Source organism: Apodemus sylvaticus, chromosome 9 (genome assembly GCF_947179515.1).
Source record: "Apodemus sylvaticus chromosome 9, mApoSyl1.1, whole genome shotgun sequence".
Lineage (NCBI taxonomy): Eukaryota > Metazoa > Chordata > Mammalia > Rodentia > Muridae > Apodemus > Apodemus sylvaticus.
The window spans coordinates 75565632-75587957 of NC_067480.1; positions in this window are offsets into that span (position 1 = coordinate 75565632).

Sequence of the window (22326 nt, forward strand, 5' to 3'; positions counted from 1 at the left end):
AGTCCCAGGGTCCTGGATTACATGCAGTTTGCTATACATGCCAGGTTTTCATGGGTTCTAGAGATGAAAACTCTGGTCATACTTGTATGACAGTTGTTTTACCCACTGAGCTATCTCCCCAGTCTTGAAAATTTTCATTTTCTAAACATTTCTACCAGTGGGGGGATTTTTCTTTTACTGGTTTAAATGTGAAGGAAAGAGACATATACTTTTTTAAGTAACAAGTTTTTAAATCTTGATTTCATTTTTAGCAATTGGATGATCCCCCAAATTGCATCATTAAAATTGGTGAGAACTGCATATATAATTCTTTTTTTCTTGGATATATTCTTTATTTACATTTCTAATGCTTTCCCCTTCCCAGGTCTCCACTTCAGAACCTCCCCTATCCCATACCCCTCCCCCTGCCCCTCTATGAGGTGCTCCCCAAGCCCCACTCCTGTTCTCACTCTCTGACATTACCCTACACTGGGGCATCGAACACCCTCAGGCCTAAGGGCCTCTCCTCCCACTGATGTCCAACAAGGCCTTCCTCTGCCACATATGGGGCCAGTGCCATGCATCCCTCCATGTGTACTCTTTGGTTGGTGGTCCAGTCCCCAGCAGCATTGTGGGGTCTGGCCTGTTGACACTGTTGCTCCCTCCATGGGGCTGCAAACCCCCTCAGCTCCTTCAGTCCTTTCTCCAACTCCTCCTTCTGGGACCCCTGAGCTCAGTCCAATGGTTGGCTGTGAACTTCCGCCTCTGTATTTGTCAGACTCTGGCAGAGCCTCTCAGGAGACAGCCATATCAGGCTTCCATCAGCAAACACTTCCTGGAATCCATAATAACGTCCAGGTTTAGTGGCTGTATATGGGATGGATCCCCGGATGAGGAAGTCTCTGGATGGCCTTTCCTTCAGTCACTGCTCCACACTTTCCTTCTGTGAATATTTTATTCACCTTTCTAAAAAGCACTGAAGCATCCACATTTTTACTTTCCTTCTTAGGCTTCAAATTCAATTGAATTATGAAATATGTCTGCTATGAACTTAGTGGAGCATGTATCCTTATTACATGTTGGAGCATCTTCTGGGTATATGCCCAGGAGTGGTATAGCTGGGCCTTCAGGTAGAAATATATCCAATTTTCTGAGGATTGATTTCCAGAGTGGTTGTACCAGCTTGCAATCCCTCCAGCAATGGAGGAGTGTTCCTCTTTCTCCACATCCTTGCCAGCATCTGCTGTCACCTGAGTTTTTGATCTTAGCCATTCTGACTAGTGTGAGGTAGAATCTCAGTATTGTTTTGCTTTGCATTTTCCTGATGACTAAGGATGTTGTACATTTCTGTAGATGCTTCTCAGCCCTTCAAGTTTACTATGTTGAGAATTCTTTGTTTAGTTATGTACCCCATTTTTTATAGGGTTTTTTGATTCTCTGGAGTTTAACTTCTTTAGTTCTTTGCATATATTGGATATTAGCACTCTATCAGGTGTAGGATCAGTAAAGATCTTTCCCCAATCTGTTCATTGCAGTTTTATCCTATTGACCATGTCCTTTGCCTTACAGAAGCTTTGCAATTTTATGAGGTCCCATTTGTCAATTCTTAATCATAGAGCATAAGCCATTGGTGTTCTGTTCAGGAACTTTTCCTCTGTGCCCCTGTGTTCAAGAGTTTTCTCCACTTTCTTTTCTATTAGATTCAGTGTATCTGGTTTTATGTGGAGGTCCTTGGTCCATTTGGACTTGAGCTTTGTACAGGGAAATAATAATGGATCAATTTGCATTTTTCTACATGTTGACTGGCCCTTGGCCCAGCATCATTTGTTGAAAATGCTGTTTTTTTCCTACGGGAGAGTTTTAGCTCCTTTGTCAAAGATCAAGTGACCATAAGTGTATGGGTTCATTCCTGGGTTTTCAATTCTATTCCACTGATCTACCTGCCTGTCACTCCACCAATACCATGCAGTTTTTATCACTATTGCTCTGGAGTACACCTTGAGGACAGAAATGCTGATTCTCCCAGAAGTTCATTTGTTGTTGAGAATAGTTTTTGCTATCCTGGGTTTTTTTGTTATTGCAAATGAATATGAGAATTGCTCTTTATAACTCTATGAAGAATTGAGATAGAATTTTGACAGGGATTGCATTGAATCTGTAGATTGCTTTCAGCAAGATGGCTGTCTTTACTGTATTAATCCTGCTAATGCACGAGCATGAGAGATCTTTCCATCTTCTGAGGTCTTCTTTGATTTCTTTCTTCAGAGACTTGAAGTTCTTGTCATACAGATCTTTCACTTGTTTGGTTAGAGTCACACCAAGATACTTAATACTGTTTGTGGCTATTGTGAAGAGTGTCATTTCCCTAATTTCTTTCTCATCCTGTTTATCCTTTGAGTATAGGAAGGCTACTGATTTGTTTGAGTTAATTTTATATCCGGCCAATTTGCTGAAGTTGTTTATCAGCTGTAGGAGTTCTCTGATGGAGATTTTGGGGTCACTTAAGTATACCATCATATCATCTGGAAATAGTGACAGTTTGACTTCTTCCTTTCCAATTCGTATCCCTTTGACCTCCTTCTGTTATCTAATTGCTCTAACTAGAACTTCAAGTACTATATTGAATAGATATGGAGAGAGTCTTGTCTAGTCTGTGTCAGTACTCCCAAGAGACCAGTTCTCTCTGGGAGGTATTTAGGTATGGAGAGCTGTGGGACAGTGTCAGCTCTGGGGTGCAAACAGAAACCAGAAGGATCCGGTCTCCAGCTGTTCCTTGGTCCCTGTGTCCTGATGGTTCTAGGAGGGTCCCTCTTGGGCCAGGAATTGGAAGAGAAGTGGTGGTCTTACCTCTGCTCATAGGTGTGTAGACACTCCTGGGAGACCAGCTCTCTCCTGGTGGTATCTGTGTATGTAGCACTGTGGCCCACGATCAGTTCCAGGTACAGATGGAAACCAGAAGGTCTCCTGTTCTAGGTAGCTCCTCGGTTCCTGTGTCCTGTTTGTTCTGGAGGGACCCTGTGAGCAGCAGTGGTGGTTTTACCTGTGTTCACAGGCTTGTCTGTACTCCTTGGAGGCTAGCTCTCTCCCTGCACTATTTGAACATGGAGTCCTATAGCACAGGATCAGCTCCTGGTCACAAATATAATTCTTAATGCGACCAGTTTCCGTGTAACCTGAACTTTAGAACAGCTCTCCAAAGCCCACTGAAAATTAGCAGAAGATGTGTGGAAAGGCAGAAATAGTGCCTAGTCCTTCTAAGTGCTTCGTTTAGGGCCATGAGGAAGTCATGTTTCTTTTTCTATATGCTTCTCTTGCCTTCCAATTTATTTCTACTCTCCCTTCCTGGTGTGTCTCCAGCTGCTTTTGACAGATGGAGACAGACAGATAGGTAGTGACTAGTCAAAGATACCAGCCACACTTCCTTAGCTGCCGCGTCTCAGGCATAATCTTGCCTTTTTCTTGTCGAATCTCTGCCCACCTTCCTCCACAAGCCCCCACAACAAATATAAGTTTCTGATCACACCTCAACTCAAAATAGCCCACACACTCCTCATTCTAGCTTAGAACCATCTTTAGGAGCCCAGCAAGTCTATAGAGAGAAGTAAGTCACTAATTACACTGAGATAGAGGGGATCTATGAGGGATAGGGGAGGAAGACACAGTTCAGTGTTAGGACACCAGGAAGAACCAGGCTCCTCTGCAAGGTCAAAACTGACCGTGGACACTTTGAACATTGTCAAATGTTACAAATCAGGCTTTCTCCTCTACCTAGTCCTTCAGGAAGTAACTTAAAAATAAGTGTGTAGTGTGTAGTATGTAGTGTGTGTGTGTGTGTGTGTGTGTGTGTTCCCATGCACACTTGCTCATGTTGCACATATCCAAGTCAGCTGGAGGGAGTCAGTTCTCTTCTTCCATCTTGTTAGTTCTGGGGATTGACTTTAGGTCACTGGCCTGAAAGCAAGTGCTATCCTGCTGGCCTGAGAGCAGCCTCTTCAGCATTCACCTACAAGCTATTGCCATAAGATTTCTGGTTTCCTATCATTTACTCTCATACTCTGCCTTGAGGCTTCCAGCTCCAGACCCCCCTGGAGGCTGGCTGTGCTGCTGGCAGGCCAGATTTGACCCTTTGTGCCTTTCTTTTCCTCTCTCCTCTTCTCACTTCCTGACTCCTGAAGGGAACCTCCCATGACCCGGCCTGCCAAATTTTGGCTTTGGAAGCCCAGGTGAAAATCAGAATTCAGCAACAGGTGTTTCCAGTAGTCCCCTCAGTCTCAGAGTTACCTTCTTGCAACTGAAACTCTTTAGCCCACCTCTATTGTTAACACCTGTGAAATTGTGCCATAAACCAATCCCATAAGCCCCATTCTATCTCTCCAATGTGTAGTGTGTTACATTTCCTGTCAACGAGGCAGCACATAATTCATCTGGAGGCCATGTGACATGCTCGGGAACAGCAGATGAAGATTTATTCAAACGTTCCTGACTGGTCTCCGCGTGCTTACCTGGGTTATGAATCTGTTTCATGGGAACACACTTTCTGAAGTTGCATTTGTGAATTGCTTATCCGGTGAGTAAAGGCATCCATTATATTTTTGTCATTCTAGATGTGAATAAAAGGGAAGAAAATAATTGCTACAGAATTGATTGCAGACTTTTTATTCAGGTTGAAGTCGTGTGTTTAAGAAATGAAATAATGTGTATAGCCTCAAACACTCATTAGGTGTCTGAATAAAATATCATAAGTACTACTGCATCATTTTATTTTACTTTCATTTTATCATTACTGCGTGTATGTGTTCTTGTATAGCTGCTCTAGGCACCTGGGTGTGGCCATGCACAGAGGTTAGAGGTCATCACCTCGCATGTGTTTAGTCTGTCTTTGAATCTGGAGCTTGCCAGTTCAGTTACACTGGCAAGCAGTAATCTCCAGAGGTCTTCCTCCCTCTACTGGGTGGGGGCCAGGGATCAAAAATTCCTCATGCCTTTGTGGCAATCACTTTAGGCAATGAGCCATCCCCTAGCCCTTTTTTTTTTTTTTTTTATTGTAACAATTCTTAGCCGATATTATTTTTTTGTTTTGTTTTTGTTTTTTTTAATGTTCATAGCAGTCTTATTTATTTTTTTATTCGATATATTTTTGATTTACATTTCAAATGATTTCCCCTTTTCTGGCCCCCCACTCTCCAAAAGTTCCATGAGCCCTCTTCCCTCCCCCTGTTATAGCAGCTGCAGCCAGCAGCACTGGTGACAACAGCGGCAGCAATGACAGTGGTAGTGGTACGAGGAGGAGGAGGAGGAGGAAGAGGGGGAGGGGGAGGAGGAGGAGGAGGAGGAGGAGGAGGAAGAGGGGGAGGGGGAAGAGGAGGAGGAGGAGGAGGAGGAGAACAAGCACTCAAACTGTTTAAAGCGGGTTCTTGAACTGAGGTTTGCATCCCAAGGACTCAGGATGCCTGGGAACTTGAGTGTGCAATCAGCTATGTTACCACACTTGATCCCAAGTCCAGTTGTGAGCAGAGGAACCCATACCTCTTTACCACCAAAGAAGTCACAGTTATTTTCTCATCAAATTATAGTTGTAGATAACTGACACATTGTTTATATTCATTATTTCTTCAAGTTATAGTAATTATTAGAGCTTCAGCTAGGTTTTGTTTTTGCAAAACGCGTGCATTAGTAAATCACTTTTATATTTATGTAGTTTCATAGACTTTTATATACTTTGATAACCATAATTCTTTGTAATACGCTTCTTTTGTAATCCCTATACATTTCATTTTATGAATTTAAATTGTTGTCTTGAGAATGGGCCAGATTCTTTACCAGTTCCCCAAAGGAATAGGGTTAATGCCAAAAAAAAAAAAAAAAAAAAAAAAAAAAAAAAAAAAAAACAAACCAAAACCAAAAAACCAAAAAAAGCAACTTCAATCTTCCTGCTCTAAAACTGACCCACATTAGCATTACATTCATTTATCCACTTACCAAAAATGAATAACATTAATAGCAATATCACCAGTGTCTTAGGAACCAGGAATATAAGAACAAACAAGATGACATTCTACCCTGAAGGACTTCATATTTGAGAGTTGAAACAATCTCTTTTCCTGATAAAGTCTTCAAACATTCAGCTCCAGAAACAATAGCGAACAGGCACTAAGAACAGAGACACACCTCAAAATACGGTCCATGAGTGAAGTTGGGGGGAGTTGGTCTGTGAGAAGTTAGGAGAAAGTCACCATGGACTAGGAGTCAAGGACACATGGCTCTGAGGGCTGGTCAATTGGAATTAAGAGTAGCACAGGTGAAACATAGTAGGCAATAACTCAGGGTTATTGATAGGAGAGTAGATTCTAATAGCATAGAGGGTAGACATTTGCCCAGCTCTTGTGGTGGTAATGGTTTATTGTAAGTAATAAAAACTTGTGTGGCTTCTATCCGGGAATCCAATGATCAAGGCAAGGTAGAGATTAAATAATGCCTACAACAGTCTTTTCTGAGAATTCTGTTTCCAACAGTACAGAGAAGTAAAAATACAAGCTGAACAGGGAGAGAAAGAAGAAAGAAAGAAAGAAAGAAAGAAAGAAAGAAAGAAAGAAAGAAAGAAAGAAAGAAAGAAAGAAAGAAAGAAAGAAAGAAAGAAAGAAAGAAGGAAGAAGGAAGGAAGGAAGGAAGGAAGGAAGGAAGGAAGGAAGGAAGGAAGGAAGGAAAGAAGGAAAGAAGAAAGGATGACTAAATTTTTTTTCACAGTTTCTCATGCTTAATTTTGTCATTTTTGTTTATCACGTTTAAGAGTTTTCTGGTGGAATTTTTATACTATCATATCATCAGCAAATAGTGAAACTTTGACTTCCTCCTTTCCAATTTGAATCCCTTTGAATTCCTTTTGTTGTCTATTTGCTCTGGCTAGGACTTAGAGTACTATATTGAACAGGTAGGGAGGGAGTAGACAACTTTATCTAGTCCCTGATTTCAATGGGATTGCTTCAAGTTTCTCTCCATTTAGTTTGATGTTGGTTACTGGTTTGCTGTATATTGCTTTTACTCTGTTTAGGTATGGGCCTTGAATTCCTGATCTCTCCAAGACTTTTAGGATGAAGAGGTGTTGGATTTTGTCAAACGCTTTCTCAACATCTAAACATACAAAACTTCAATGAACTGGCTGGATATAAAATTACCTCAAACAAATCTTTAGCCTTCCTATATTCAAAGGATAAAGAGACTTAGAAAGAAATTAGGGAATAATTTCTTCACAATAGCCACAAATAATACAAAATGCCTTGGTGTGACTCCAACCAAGCAGGTAGAAGATCTGTATGACAAGAACTTCAAGTCTCTGAAGAAAGAAATTGAAGAAGATCTCAGAAGATGTAAAGATCTCCCATGCTCATGGATTGACAGGGCTAAAATAGTAAAAATGACCATCTTGCCTAAAGCACTCTATTGGTACAGTAACAGAATTGAAGACCCAGAAAAGAACTCTCACTTGATCTTTGACAAAGGAGCTAAAACCATCCAGTGGAAAAAAGACAACATTTTCAACAAATGGTGCTGGGTCAATTGGCAATCAGCATGTAGAAAGATGCAAATTGATCCATTCTCATCTCCCTGTACAAAGCTAAAGTCCAAGTGGATCAAGGACCTCCACATAAAACCAGATATCTTAAAGAAGAGAAAGTGGGGAAGAACCTGGAGCACATGGGCACAGGGGAAAATTTCATGAACAGAACACCAATAGCTCTAAGATCAAGAATTGACAAATGGGACCTCATAAAATTGCAAAGATTCTGTAAGGCAGAGGACACTGTCAATAGGACAAAATGGCAACCAACAGATTGGGAAAAGATTTTTACCAATCCTACATCATATAGAGGGCTAATATCCAATATATGCAAAGATCTCAAGATGTTAGACTCCAGAGAATCAAATAACCCTATTAAAAATGAGGTACAGAACTAAACAAAGAATTATCGACTGAGGAATACTGGATAGCCAAGAAATACCTAAAGAAATGTTCAACATCCTTAGTCATCAGGGCAATGCAAATCAAAACATCCCTGAGATTCTACTTCAGACCAGTCAGAATGTCCAAGATCAAAATCTCAGTTGACAGCAAATGCTGGATAGGATATGGAGAAAGAAGAACACTCCTCCATTGCTGGTGGGATTGCAAGCTGGTTAAACCACTCTGGTAATCAGTTTGGAAGTTCCTCAGAAAATTGTACATAGCACTACCTGAGGACCCAGCTATACCACTCCTGGGCATATACCCAGAAGATGCTCCAACATGTAATAAGGACACATGCTCTACTATGTTCATAGCAGCCTTATTTATAATGGCCAGAAGCTGGAAAGAACCCAAATGTCCCTCAACAGAGGAATGAATACAGAAAATGTGGTACATTTACACAATGGAGTACTACTCCAGGATACTTTGATCCTTATTGGAAAGTGGATCAAAACTCCCATGACTCACATCTAACCAATAGAATGAGCATAGAGTCCCCAATGGAACAGCTAGAGAGAGGCCCCAAGGAGCCGAAAAAGTTAGCAGCCCTGCAGGAGGAGCAATAATATGTACCAACCAGTACCCCCAGAGCTCCCAGGTACTAAACCACCAGCCAAAGAGTGGAGGGAGCAATGGCTCTACTACATATGTTGCAGAAGATGACCATTTCAGACATCAGTGAGAGGAGAGGCCATTGGTCCTGTGAAGACTCATTCCCCAGAATAGGGGAATGTAAGTCAGGAAATTGGGGGGTGGTTGAGTAGGGGGAGTGGAGATAGGATAGGGGGGTTTTAGAGGAGTAACACAGAAAGGCGACACCATTTGAAATGTAAATAAAGCAAATATCTAAGAAAAAATTTTTGTCATTTTTGTATGAAATAAACAAGCTCACGTTTGTTTTGTGTCACCTCAATGGAGTAAAGCTGGCAACAGTCTTCTTTCACTCAAAGGACTATTCATAGGTTTCTATTCTCAAGCATGTTATTTATACTCGGCCTAAAAGTAGGCTTCACAGTTATTTAGAAGCATGCAGCATCAACAGACTACTGCTTTAATTTTGACTTTGAAGATTGAATCGTATTTTAATTTCCTAATATAATATTTAGGGAAAATGCCTCTTCTTTGCCTCCTTGCCTTGTGGGATCCATTCACAGCTCCTACTGACCATTGTTGGGGATTTGAACTATAGATTGTGACTGAGAGGGCAGGTACAGCCAGGAGCTCAGGGAACACAAGGTAGCTGGGCCAGGGTCTGTCCAGGTTCCACTTGCACCCAGTAGCTGGGCAGCACCGCAACAGTTTGTGTACTGATCCTCCCAGGGGAGAACTGCTCTACAGGGAGTGATTTGACTCCAGGATTTGGAGGTGGCTGCCATCTTCTCTCCAGGGACTGAGCAGGCAGGTACATAGGGAGCAGAGGAGTGCCAGAGCAGTGGGACAGAGTCAGTCCAGCTCTACCTACATCTAGGAGCGGGGCATCAACACAGCACTCTGTGCCAGGTGAGAGCCGGTCACACCCAGGGGTGCTGAGACAGGCTTGCAGGCCCACAGGGAGGACAATTGTCAGCCAGAGACAGCAGGTCTAACTATCACCAGAGATAACCAGATGGTAAAAGGCAAACAGGAACATTATCAACAGAAATCAAGGCAACATGGCACTATCCAAATGCAATTCTCCTACAACAATAAGTCCTGAATACCCCAAACACACTGGAAAAGCAAGATTTGGATCATTATGCTGATAGAAGGCTTCAAGATGGCCATAAATAACTCCCTTAAAGAAATACAGGTGGACACACGTAAACAGATAGAAGCCCTTAAAGAATTGTAGGAAAGCACAACAAAACAGGTGAAGGAATTGAACAAAACCATCCAGAATCTAAAAATAGAGGCAGAAACAATAAAGAAATCACAAAGGGAAACTCTGGACATAGAAAACCTAGGAAAGAAGTCAGGAGTCATGGATACAAGTATCAACAACAGAATACAAGGGATAGAAGAGAGAATTTCAGACACAGAAGATACTATAGAAAGCATTGAAACAACAGTCAAAGAAAATGAGAAATGCTAAAAGCACCTAACCCGAAACATCCAGGAAATCCAGGACAAAATGAGAAGACCAAACCTAAGGATTATAGGTATAGAAGAGAGTGAAGATTTCCAACTTAAAGGGCCAGTAAATGTTTTCAACCAAATTATAGAAGAAAAATTCCCTAACCGAAAGAATGAGATGCCCATGAACATACAAGAAGCCTACCGAACTCCAAATAGTTTGGACCAGAAAAGAAATTCCTCCTGTCACATAATAATTAAAACACCAAATGCACTAAACAAAGAAAGAATATTAGAAGCAGTAAGGTGAAAAGGTCAAGAAACATATAAAGGTACACCTATCAGAATTACACCAGCCTTCTCACCAGAGACTATGAAAGCCAGAAGAGTCCAGGCAGATGTCATACAGTCCCTAAGGGAACACAAATGCCAAACCATGCTGCTATACCCAGCAAATCTCTCAATTACCATAGATGGAGAAACCAAGGTATTCCATAACAAAAAGAAATTTACATAATATCTTTCCACAAATCCAGCCCTTCAAAGGATAATGAATGGAAAACATCAACAAAAGGAGGGAAACTACACACTGGAAGAGACACAAACATAACTCCACCTCTAATAACAAAAATAACAGGAAGCAACAATCACTTTTCCTTAATATCTCTTACTATCAATGGACTCAATTCTCCAATAAAAAACATAGGCTAACAGACTGAATACATAAGCAGGACACAATATTTTGCTGCATATAAGAAACCTACCTGAGGCACAAAGACAGACACCAACAGAGCAAAATAATTTTCCAAGCAAATAGTTCCAAGAAACAAGCTGGTGTAGCTATTCTAATATAAAATAAAATTGACTTTCAACCTAAAGTATTCAAAAAAGATAAGGAAGGACACCTCATACTCATCAAAGGAAAAATCTACCCAGATGAACTCTCAATTCTGAATATATATACTCCAAATGCAAGGACACCCACATTCATAAAAGAAACTTTACTAAAGCTCAAAGCACACATTGCACCTCATGGAATAATAGTGGGAGACTTCAATACCCACTCTCATCAATGGACAGATCAGGGAAACACAAACTAAACAGAGAAACAGTGAAACCAACAGAAGTTATGAATCAAATGGATTTAACGGGTACCTATAGAACATTTTACCTAAAACAAAAGAATACATCTTCTTCTCGGCACCTCACAGTACCTTCTCCAAAACTGACGACATACTTGGTCACAAAACAGACCTCAGCAGATATAAGAAGGTTGAAATGATTCTATGTACCCTATCAGATCACCACAGACTAAGGCTGGTCTTCAATAACAACAAAAACAACAGAAAGCCCACATACACATGGAAACTAAACAACATTCTACTCCATGATAACTTGGTCAAGGAAGAAATAAAAAAGGAAATTAAAGACTTTTTAGAATTTAATGAAAATGAAGGCACAACATACTCAAACTTATGGGACACAATGAAAGGAGTACTAAGACAAAATGCGTAGTTCTGAGTGCCTCCAAAAAGAAACTGGAAAGAGCATACCCTAACAGCTTAACAGCACAGCTGAAGGCTCTAGAACAAAAGGAAGCAAATTCATTCAAGAGGAGTAGGTGGCAAGAAATAATCAAATTCAAGACTGAAATCAACCAGGAAGAAACAAAAAGAACTATGAAAAGAATCAACCAAACCAGGAGCTGGTTCTTTGAAAAAGCCAACAAGATAAATAAACCCTTAGTCAGACTAACCAGAGGGCACAGAGACATTATCCAAATCAGCAAAATCAGAAATGAAAAGTGAGGCATTACAACAGATACTGAGGAAATCCAAAAATTATCAGACCCTACTACAAAAGCCTATATGCAACAACAGTGGAAAATCTAGTCGAAATGGACATTTTCTAGACAGATACCAGATACCAAAGTTAAATCAGACTCAGATAAATGATCTAAACAATCCAATAACCCCTAAAGAAATAGAAGCAGTCACTAATAGTCTCCCAACAACAACAACAACAACAACCCAGGTCCAGATGGATTCAATGCAGAGTTCTATCAGACCTTTAAAGAAAACCTAAAACCAATACTCTTCCAACTATTCCAAAAACAGAAACAGATGGAACACTACCCAATTCGTTTTATGAAGCCACAATTACTCTGATACTTAAACCACACAAAGACCCAACAAAGAAAGAGAACTTTAGGCCAGTTTCCCTTATGAATATCCATGCAAAATACTCAATAAAATTCTTACCAGCTGAATCCAAGAACACATCAAAACAATCATCCACCATCATCAAATAGGCTTCATCCAAGGGATGCAGGGATGGTTCAATATATGGAAATCCAGCAATGTAATCAACTATATAAACAAACTCAAAGAAAAAAAACCAAATAATCATTTCATTCTATGCTGAGAAAGCATTTGACAAAATCTCACACCTCTTTATACTAAAAGACTTGGAAAGATCAGGAATTTAAGGCCCATACCTAAACATAGTAAAAGCAATATACAGCAAACCAGTAGCCAACATCAAACTAAATGGAGAGAAACTTGAAACAATCTAACTAAAAACAAGGGCTAGACAAGTCTGTCTACTCTCTCTCTCTACTTGTTCAATATAGTACTCAAAGTCCTAGCTTGAGCAATTAGGAAATTAAAGGAGTTCAAAGGGATTCAAATTAGAAAGGAAGAATTCAAAGTATCACTATTTGCTGATGATATGATAGTATACTTAAGATACCCCAAAATTCCACAAGAGAACTAAACCTGATAAACAACTTCAGCAAAGTGGCTGAATATAAAATTAACTCACACAAATCAGTAGCCTTCTTATACTCAATAGATAAAGAAGCTGAGAAAGAAATTAGGGAAATGACACCTTTCACAATAGACACAAATAATACAAAATACCTTGGTGTGACTTTAACCAAGCAAATGATAGATCTGTATGACAAAGACTTCAAGTCTCTGAAGAAAGAAATTGAAGAAGATCTCAGAAGATGGAAAGATCTCCCATGCTCATGGGTTGGCAGGGATAATATAGTAAAAATGACCACTTTGCCTAAAGAACTCTACAGATTCAATGCAATCCCCTTCAAAATTCTAACTCAATTGTTCATAGAGTTAGAAAGGGCAATTTCCAAAATTATCTGGAATAACAAAAAACCCAGAATAGTGAAAATCATTCTTACCAATCAAAGAACTTCTATCAGAATTGCCATCCCAGACCTCAAACTATACTACAGAGCAATGGTGTTAAAAACTGCATGGTATTGGTACAGTAACAAGCAGGTAGATCAATGGAATAGAATTGAAGACCCAGAAATGAACCCTCACACCTATGGACACTTGATCTTTGACAAAGGAGATAAAACCATCCAGTGGGAAAAAAGAATTTTCAACAAATGGTGATGGGTCAACTGGCAGTTAACATATAGAAGGATGCAAATTGATCCATTATTCTCTCCCCATACAAAGCTGAAGTCCACGTGGATCAAGGACCTCCACATAAAACCAGATACACTGAATCGAATAGACGAGAAAGTGGGGAAGAACCTGGAGCACATGGGCACAGGGGAAAATTTCCTGAATAGATCACCAATAGCTTATGCTCTAAGATCAAGAATTGTCAAATGTGACCTCATAAACTACAAAGATTCTGTAAGGCAAAGGACACTGTCAATAGGACAAAATGGCAACCAACAGATTGGGAAAAGATCTTTACCAATCCTACATCATATAGAGGGCTAATATCCAATATATACACAGAACTCAAGGAGTTTGGTTAGAGAACCAAATAACTCTATTAAAAATGAGGTACAGAACTAAAAAAAGAATTCTCAACTGAGGAATACTGGATAGCTGAGAAACACCTAAAGAAATGTTCAACATCCTTAGTCATCAGGGCAATGGAAATCAAAACAACCCTGAGATTCCACCTCAGACCTGTCAGAAGGGCCAAGAACAAAATCTCAGTTGACAGCAAATGCTGGATAGGATGTGGAGAAAGAGGAACACTCCTCCATTGCTGGTGGGATTCCAAGTTGGTAAAACCATTCTGGAAATCGGTTTAGAGGTTCCGCAGAAATTTGGACATAGCACTACATAAGGACCCAGCTATACCACTCCTGAGCATATACCCAGAAGATACTCCAACATGTAATAAGGACACATGCTCTACTAGGTTCATAGCAGCCTTATTTTTAATGGCCAGAAGCTGGAAAGAACCCAGATGTCCCCCAACATAGGAGTGGATACAAAAAATGTGGTACATTTACACAGTGGAATATTACTCAGCTATTAAAAACAGTGAATTAATGAAATTTTTAGGCAAATGGATGGAGGTAGAAAGTATCATCCTGAGTTAAGTAACCCAATCACAAAAGAACACATGCACTCACTGATAAGTGGTTATTAGCCCCAAATCATGGAATGCCAAAGATATAACTCACAGACCACATGAAGCTCAAGAAGGAAGACCAAAGTGTGGATACTTTGATCCTCATTGGAAAGTGAAACAAAACATCCATGACCCACGGCCAACCAACAGAATGAATATAGGGTCCCCAATGGAGATGCTAGAGAGAGGATCCAAGGAACTGAAGAGGTTTGCAGCCCTGCAGGAGAAACACGAATATGTACCAACCAGTACCCCCAGAGCTCCCAGGGACTAAACCACCAACCAAAGAGGACACATGGAGGGGCCCATGGCTCCAGCTATGTATGTAGCAGAAGATGACCATTTCAGACATCAATGAGAGGAGAGGCCATTGGTCCTGTGAAGACTCGAGTCCCCAGAATAGGTGAATGCAAGTCAGGAAATTGGGGGGCTTGGTGAGCAGCAGGTGGAAGGAGGATGGGGTAGGGGGTTTTCAGAAGGGTAACATGGAAAGGGGATGCCATTTGAAATGTAAATAAAGCAAATAGCTAATAATAAAAAATATAAAAAATATAGCTTAAGTGATTAATGTTAAAAAAATAAGAAAAATATTTTGGAAAAACCTCAAAGGGAGAAAATTGAGACAACAATAAAATACAAGAAAATATATTGGAACCAAGTGATTACTTACACTGTGAGAGCTAATGAGTTCTTTGTGTGGCTGGCACTTCTGAGATTACATGCAAACCACAGAAATATGGTTTGATAATGAATAGTTTATTCCAAGGTCCATGATTTCTGTTCCCTTTAATCTCTGATCTTACCTTTTTAAAAATTCAAATATATTTTCCAACATAATTTTGTATTAATTTTTATCTGTGTGACTATAGCATTTCAGTATTTGTATTGAAAAGTGAGATTTTGGGCAACTCTTTCATGTTTCATTTTAGGTCTTAGTCTGGAGTCCATAGAAATAAGGAAATAATTACAATTAGTCAAAATTTTAGAAATATGAGATGTTCATTTTTTGGTCAAGCAATTATCTTTACCATAACACAATCATAGTACTAGGCTGCTCTTTGAAATAATTATTTTCCTTGTTTCCTCTTTGTACACACTCACTGCTCACATACACAATAACAAAGGCTATTATATTCAGCATCTTTTACAGGCAAGAAATTTATTCATTTAATAGGTAAACTGAGGCTTGGATCATTAACTTGTAGACTTTGGGTTTTCTCAACTGTTCCCAAATCAAATGTTTACAAAAAGATAGCCTCACTGTAATGCAAGAGAGGTGTTTTATGTTTACACATTGTATGAAAGGCTATTGTCATCAAAGTTAATCACCAGAAAAGTTAAAACTAATAAATGGCTTAGATGAACTGGAAAATTTGATCTTTATTTGGATTAAAATTAATAAATTCTATGGTATCAAAGACAGAACCTCATGGGGTAGCTGAATGTGAAGAGATTTCATGATCATCTCAAAAGGTGTGGTGAAGAAGGTATCTACATCACTCAGAGGCAAAAGGCATTGTGAAGAGGGAACCTACATCATCCAGAGGAAAAAATTGCCCTCTATCAACTTGTTTTTGGGTGGGGAGTAATATGTAAAATATGTAATGAAAAGAACTCTATCTCAGAAAAATAAAGTTAAATGCTGTGGTTGAAGACACCACAAATAATTCCACACACCCCAGTGGTCCAAAGCTAGATGGAAATTGATCTTATACCAAATACTTTTTGGAAAGGTAAGGTGTGGTGATTTGGATGAGAAATGTCCCCCATGGGCCTACATATCTGAACACTGGATGCCTAGTTGGTGCCGTTATTTGGGGAGATTATGAAATCTTCAGGAGGTGCAGCCTTGCTAGAGGACATATGTCTTTGGGTGCATGCTTTGACAGTTCATGGGCTCTCCCCATTTTCAGTGTGTGTTCTCTCTGCTTCCTGTTTGCAGTTGAAGATGTCATTTCTGAACTTCCAGATCACTTCACCTGCTTCCATGTTTCCACTGCTGTTATGGACTCCCCAAGAACTGTAAGCCAGAATAAACTATTTCTTTGATAAGTTACTTTTGGCCATGGTATGTTCATCCCTGCAACAGAAAGCAATCTAGACCATTAGGAAAGAATAGAAACAAGAACAAACTCACTTGTAGCATGTTTGGCTTGAAGAAGTGGAATTTAATGCTCTCTGGTTCAGCTAAAGAGAAGGTTGCTTCCAGGAGGAATTGGAAGTAACACCCAGGAAAGGTTGCAAAGGTAACTAATTCTAGGCCAGGTTTAAGGCACACATATTAGATAACAAAAATTCATAATAAAACATAATGTAAACATTTTATTTGATGATATACTGAAAAATATACTGGATATACTAGCCTAAATAAAATATATTATTGAATAAATATGTTTCTACTTTTACCAAAGTAATCACTAGGAATTGTGAGACTGGAGTGGATCTATGTGGTTTATATTTGGATCTGGTAATATTTGTTTTACTTTTGAGATAAGAGCATCATTGAGGCTGGCCTCAAACTTCTGTGACCCTCCTACCCACCTCTTCTGAGAGGCTGGGCCCTTGGACACAGCTGAGTCTGGCTCATATTCTGGTTCTGTTGAACAGCACAGCTGAAGACACACTACCACTAGGAGAAATGCTGAAGGATAAAATCAATTTGATGTAAATCAGAGAAGTTGCCAGAGCCAGGAGTGGGTGGTTTTGGCCAAAAGGAACATGAGGTTGACCAGATGTCATCTACAGCTGATCCACTTGGAGTAGCGGACTCACAGCACCAGATGCCATGGGCACCCTATCCCAGAAGGAGCTCTTGCTCCATTTTCTCCAGGATCCTCTTTTTATGACCTTTCTTTCCCACCCTTCCTTTCTTCTGTCTTCTTTCCTTCTTCTTTCTCCACCCACGGCTTTTAAAGTTAAGAAACTTCAATTATACTGTATGGGTCTGATATAAAGTAAGTGATAATTAAGTCCTTACTGGAATAACAAATAACCAAGAAATGAAACAGATTATTTATTCATTCATTTATTTGTGATCTAACATTGGGGTAGACAAACATTACACCACTAAGCTATATTCCCAACTCTTCTTTTACCTTTTTATTTTGAGACACAGTTTCACTGAGCCCAGGCTGTCCTTGAATTCTCTCTATAGTCTGTGGTGTCCTTGAACTTGTAATCTTCTTGCTTGTTCTTCTTGAGTAGGTCTGGTTACAACCCTGTGGTGCCATGCACAATGAAAATTTTAAAATAGAACATTTGCCAGGCCAACAACTGAAGGTAAATTCCAAACTGCATGGTAGGATTGTACCTCTCACATGCTGTGGGTAGCCTGCGGCCCAGCTTTACTGGGCTGTTCATCCTGATCAGCTTTATTGAGCTAGAGGTGATTCTCAGAGCTTGTGAAGACCATTGTTTATGTGCACCCTGAGCAGATTGCATTTGTAACATTTAATGCCCACAATAACAATAATAAAGCATGTTGGCGTGCACTCTGTGCAAACACTTTCTTCTGAAGACAGAGCCAGTGAAATGTTTTAGCAACTTTGACATTTATAGCTGGATTTATAATCTTTTTTGGATCATTTCCTCACAGAGTCACATGTTTGTATATTTTAAATTCTCTAGAGAAATAAAAACGTTTAAACATAACATAATGATATGATATGCATTTTATGAGCCTGTGCTTGTCCTCTAAGCAAAGAGTGCTTGTGTGGTGACTCCTGTGAGGGCTTTCTGGGTAAATGTGGGCCTTTTCTAGATACATGCTACAATGCCCACAGCACCAAGGACTAGTAAAGGAAAAGAGAATATTCAGGCCAGGAACTTAAAAAAAAAAAAATCTTGAAACCAGACTAGGCCAGATTTAAAAAAACAAAAAAAGCAGAGGCTGGTTATTTTAGGAGGAGTCTTTTGAGTCTTTGGCAGTCCTACAAAGGTGAGGACCTAGGACTTCTATCACCATTATCTACATAAATAACACTGACCTTCTTGTCAGTGTCTCAGAAATTTCTGATCTGTGGCACAGCGACTCAAGACATGTCCTGCATGGTCACAGAAAAGTTAAAGTTGTGACTATGCAGACAGACAAGGAGACAAAGTACATCTCTAAGCACAGCAATAAGGTTATTTTTTATGAAGTGTGTACAGCCCATACACCTTGTGTGAGTCACTTTACTAAACACTCAACGAATCTATCTAAACACCAACTACAGTGGCATTTAGATCTCCTGCCCAGGGCCGCAAAAGAGTGCCACAATTTTAAAACAATGGTAAATTCTCTGTCGTTCTGTCAGTGAAAGGTGAGGCCCACATGTGTTCTGGAGTCTGAACCACCTCTGGTGTTTGGAAGAGCATAGCAGAAGCCACCAGCTTCTATGGATTGAACCACAGAAGGCCATTCAGCGCTATGCTGCCATTCGGGGACATTCATTGTAAAAAAAAAAAAAATCATAACTTCCTGCCTCTTTGCCTTCCCCTCTACCCCCAACATGAGAAGATGCAAACTGTCCCTTATTCTTTAAAGGATGCCGAAGTTGTCATATGGGCCTCATGCTCCCAACCTGGCATTTTCCCTATGCCCCCCACTTCTCCAAGTAACAGCAGTGCGCACTTTGAGGGGACACAAACATCTAGCCTACTGCATCTGCTTATGAGATGAATGACGACAGTTTTGCTGTTCCCCAAAATTCACTGGTCTCGCATAACTTTTTCTTTATTGTTTCATTCATTAAAACCTTCAGTAACATTGTAACAATTTCTTTCTTCTAGATTCAAAAATTTCATCGACAAGAGAGGTTAAAGTCCAAGTAAACTTGAGACAGAAACCTATGAGAAGTCCACAGCTTCCCTGGAACCTGAAGGAAAAGGTGGATGCTGAATTTGTCAAATGCTTGTTTGGTATCACTGAGATGCGGTGTGAATTTTTCTCCTTGATCTATTAATGCAGCCAAACAAATTAAAAGACTGTATCATATTTGTTAAGTCAACATGTATTTATTGAGCAGCTACTGCATGCCAAGAGCTATGATAAATCAGTGACTAAGAACATGAAAAAGCTAGACAGGCTTCCTGCCCTAAGGTTGATCAATCTTTTCATTCTTATGGTGAACACTGTTTGATTTAGAAGTGTTGCACTTTTATGTGCTCCTGCCCTTGATTTAATTTTGTTTTGCTGAGGAGCTGTGCATCTGTGCTCATAAGTGGTATTAGATTATGCTGCTTGGGGCCCGGTCAAAGCTGACAGCCTTGCAGGTTCTCAACAGACAAAGTATCACTGGGCCATGTGCCTCTGTCTCTCGTTTAGTTATGTCTGATTTTGAATTGGGACCCTGGGTCTCTCATTTAGTTAGGCCTGGCTTTTGAACCTGCAGCACACTTGTACACGGCCAGTTTCTGTCTGGTCTGTTCTCACATTTCTTCCTAAGTATAATCCAAGTAGCCTGTTCATGTGGGGTTGAGACAAATTCTGGTTAATTGTTGCTGTTATATATGGATCCTCTTGGTATTTGAATAGCTGACACATAACTAGTCACATAGATGAACTCTCTTGAGACAGGCTTTTCAAAAGTTTTGCCCTGTTATTCAATCCCCCTTCCCTCCCCAATACCCTTGGATATAAAAACACAACACCAATAAATAATGTTTTATCTTCTTCAGTAACTAATTTTTTTCTTTTGCATCATCTTATTCCATGGGTTATAAATTTCACAAGGGAACATTCTTATGTTTGTTTGTTTGTTTTATTTGAAGATTAAACACCTAATATTTTGAAACTGTGTATCATGCATTTAGGTTCACATTCCACACAGACCTAAAGAAACTTCCTTCCCATTGCAGTACTACTTGTTGTTTTTTTTTTTTTTTTTTACTAGAAATGGATACTTTCTCAAGTTAATTTTGGGGACAAGTACATTTTTTTTTTTACTATGACATATTGGTATGGAAAATGTATTAATGAATTTATAATATTAAATTATGTGTTATGAGAACCAAACCTGCTAGGAGATTCTCTGTGTCTTATCAACAGCTGGATGAATTTAATATTCTATTTCAGGTTTTAGCATCCATGTTTATGGCATTATTTTCTTTTTCCTTTTGTAAAAAGTCTATCTGTTCTTTTGTTAGGGGTTTCTTCTAGGTATTGAGATATTTGCTCTCAATTTTTTTTTCTTATTTCCTTTTGTGGGACTAGGATTTCCTATGTACCCCTGGCTGACCCCAACATATCTCAATGCGCTCAAAGAGTTAGCTACAATCAGAAGAGTAATTATTCCTTCAAACCATAAAAATTCCCCTTCTGGAAGTGCCCTGAACAGGTCTATCTTTAATTCTGGTTTTCAGTGTCCTCTTGAGAAAGTTTTCCATTTCTGCAGCAGTTGAGAGTCCGTGAGATGAATGGGAACGGCTCATTATCCCAAGACCTCCGCATGTTTGCATACTGAGACGATACCTTCTTTCTTAGCCTTAATTTTGCTCTTTTCTCTCATTATTTCCTTGATTAAAATAAATAGCAGTTTCTACACTTAATGCTTTTGGTTCTATTTACCAGTTACTTTTTCTCCCTTCAAAAAAAAAAAAAACACTTGAAATTTATTTATCAATTCTATTCCTTTCTGTTTACTAAGTTTTAATTTCTGTTTTCGGCTGCGATGATTTCCTGTTTTGTTTGTTTGTTTTGTTTTGTTTTGTTTTAATTAGGGTTGTCTTGTTTCCCACTTAACCTCTCAAGTTAATGGTTTGATTCATTCATTTCTTTTATTCTTTAAAAATAAGGAGAGTAGGCTTGGTGCCCCCACCCCCAGTTACAGCTTTGAGACATTTAAAGGCACAATGGTTATGTTGTGCTAGCCCCTGGGTGTCTTGTGATAACCCTTTCCTCACTTCTGTAAACCAGCTCTGTAGAAGCTTGTTACTGGATTCTGCTGTCATCTATAGTGTTGGGGGACAGGGGAGACATTACATTTACTCTTGTTTGACTATTCCTTTTTCTCTGCTTTGACCAAAGAATAGATCTGCTCTTATCAAATTCTATGTCTTCCCTGTGATCTAATGTGCATAAATTGTAGTTCACAGATATTTAATAAGACAATATGCTACCTGCTTAGGGTTACCAGATTCCCACGTCCACCTGCAAACTGTCTTTGTAAGTGTATTACCAGGTCTTTTACTCCCATTTCCTACTTTAACTTTTGAGAACAGGAAGTTTTTCTTTGTAACAAATGCAGTCTCCACTCTTTTAATCCTAATCATTTTGCCTTATATTTATCATATATGTTGATCATGTTTATCATATATTCTGACAGTTAATACGTGAAAATCAAATCCTGACACAATTCCCTTTGTGATATTCCTACCAGCAATAGAAAAGATTATCTATGAGCTATTTAATCAGTTTTCCTTGAAAAGTAACTTCCTCTTCTATGATAGTAATTCCACCTTTGTGGAAAAGGCTAGGTTTCACATATTACAATGAAATCTTTTTCTTTTCTGTAATTCAGTACAATCTAATACAGCTAATCTACTTGACTTCCTGTTTCTCTGGGCTTTGGTAAAAGTCTGTTACTGTTCATGGCTGGTTGCTCCCATGTGGTAATGAAGTCAAACCTGCCTCATGTGTATTCAAAAGAGTCCATGTCTGGCTACACCACAGCATCTCTGTTACTTCCTTTGATGTCTGCTCCCAGCTCTACCATCCTTTTTTTTTTTCCCCCGCCATTCTAATGTGAAGACACACATCGTCCTTTGATTCTGATACCTTTGAAAGAGAAGGATTTCTACTTCTCTGTCTACAACAGGGAGAAGAAGTCACTTTCAACTGCTCCTCCCATGTGTGGTGAAGACATCTAAGTGTCCTCTTGATTTCTGCATCTCTTCTGTTGCCT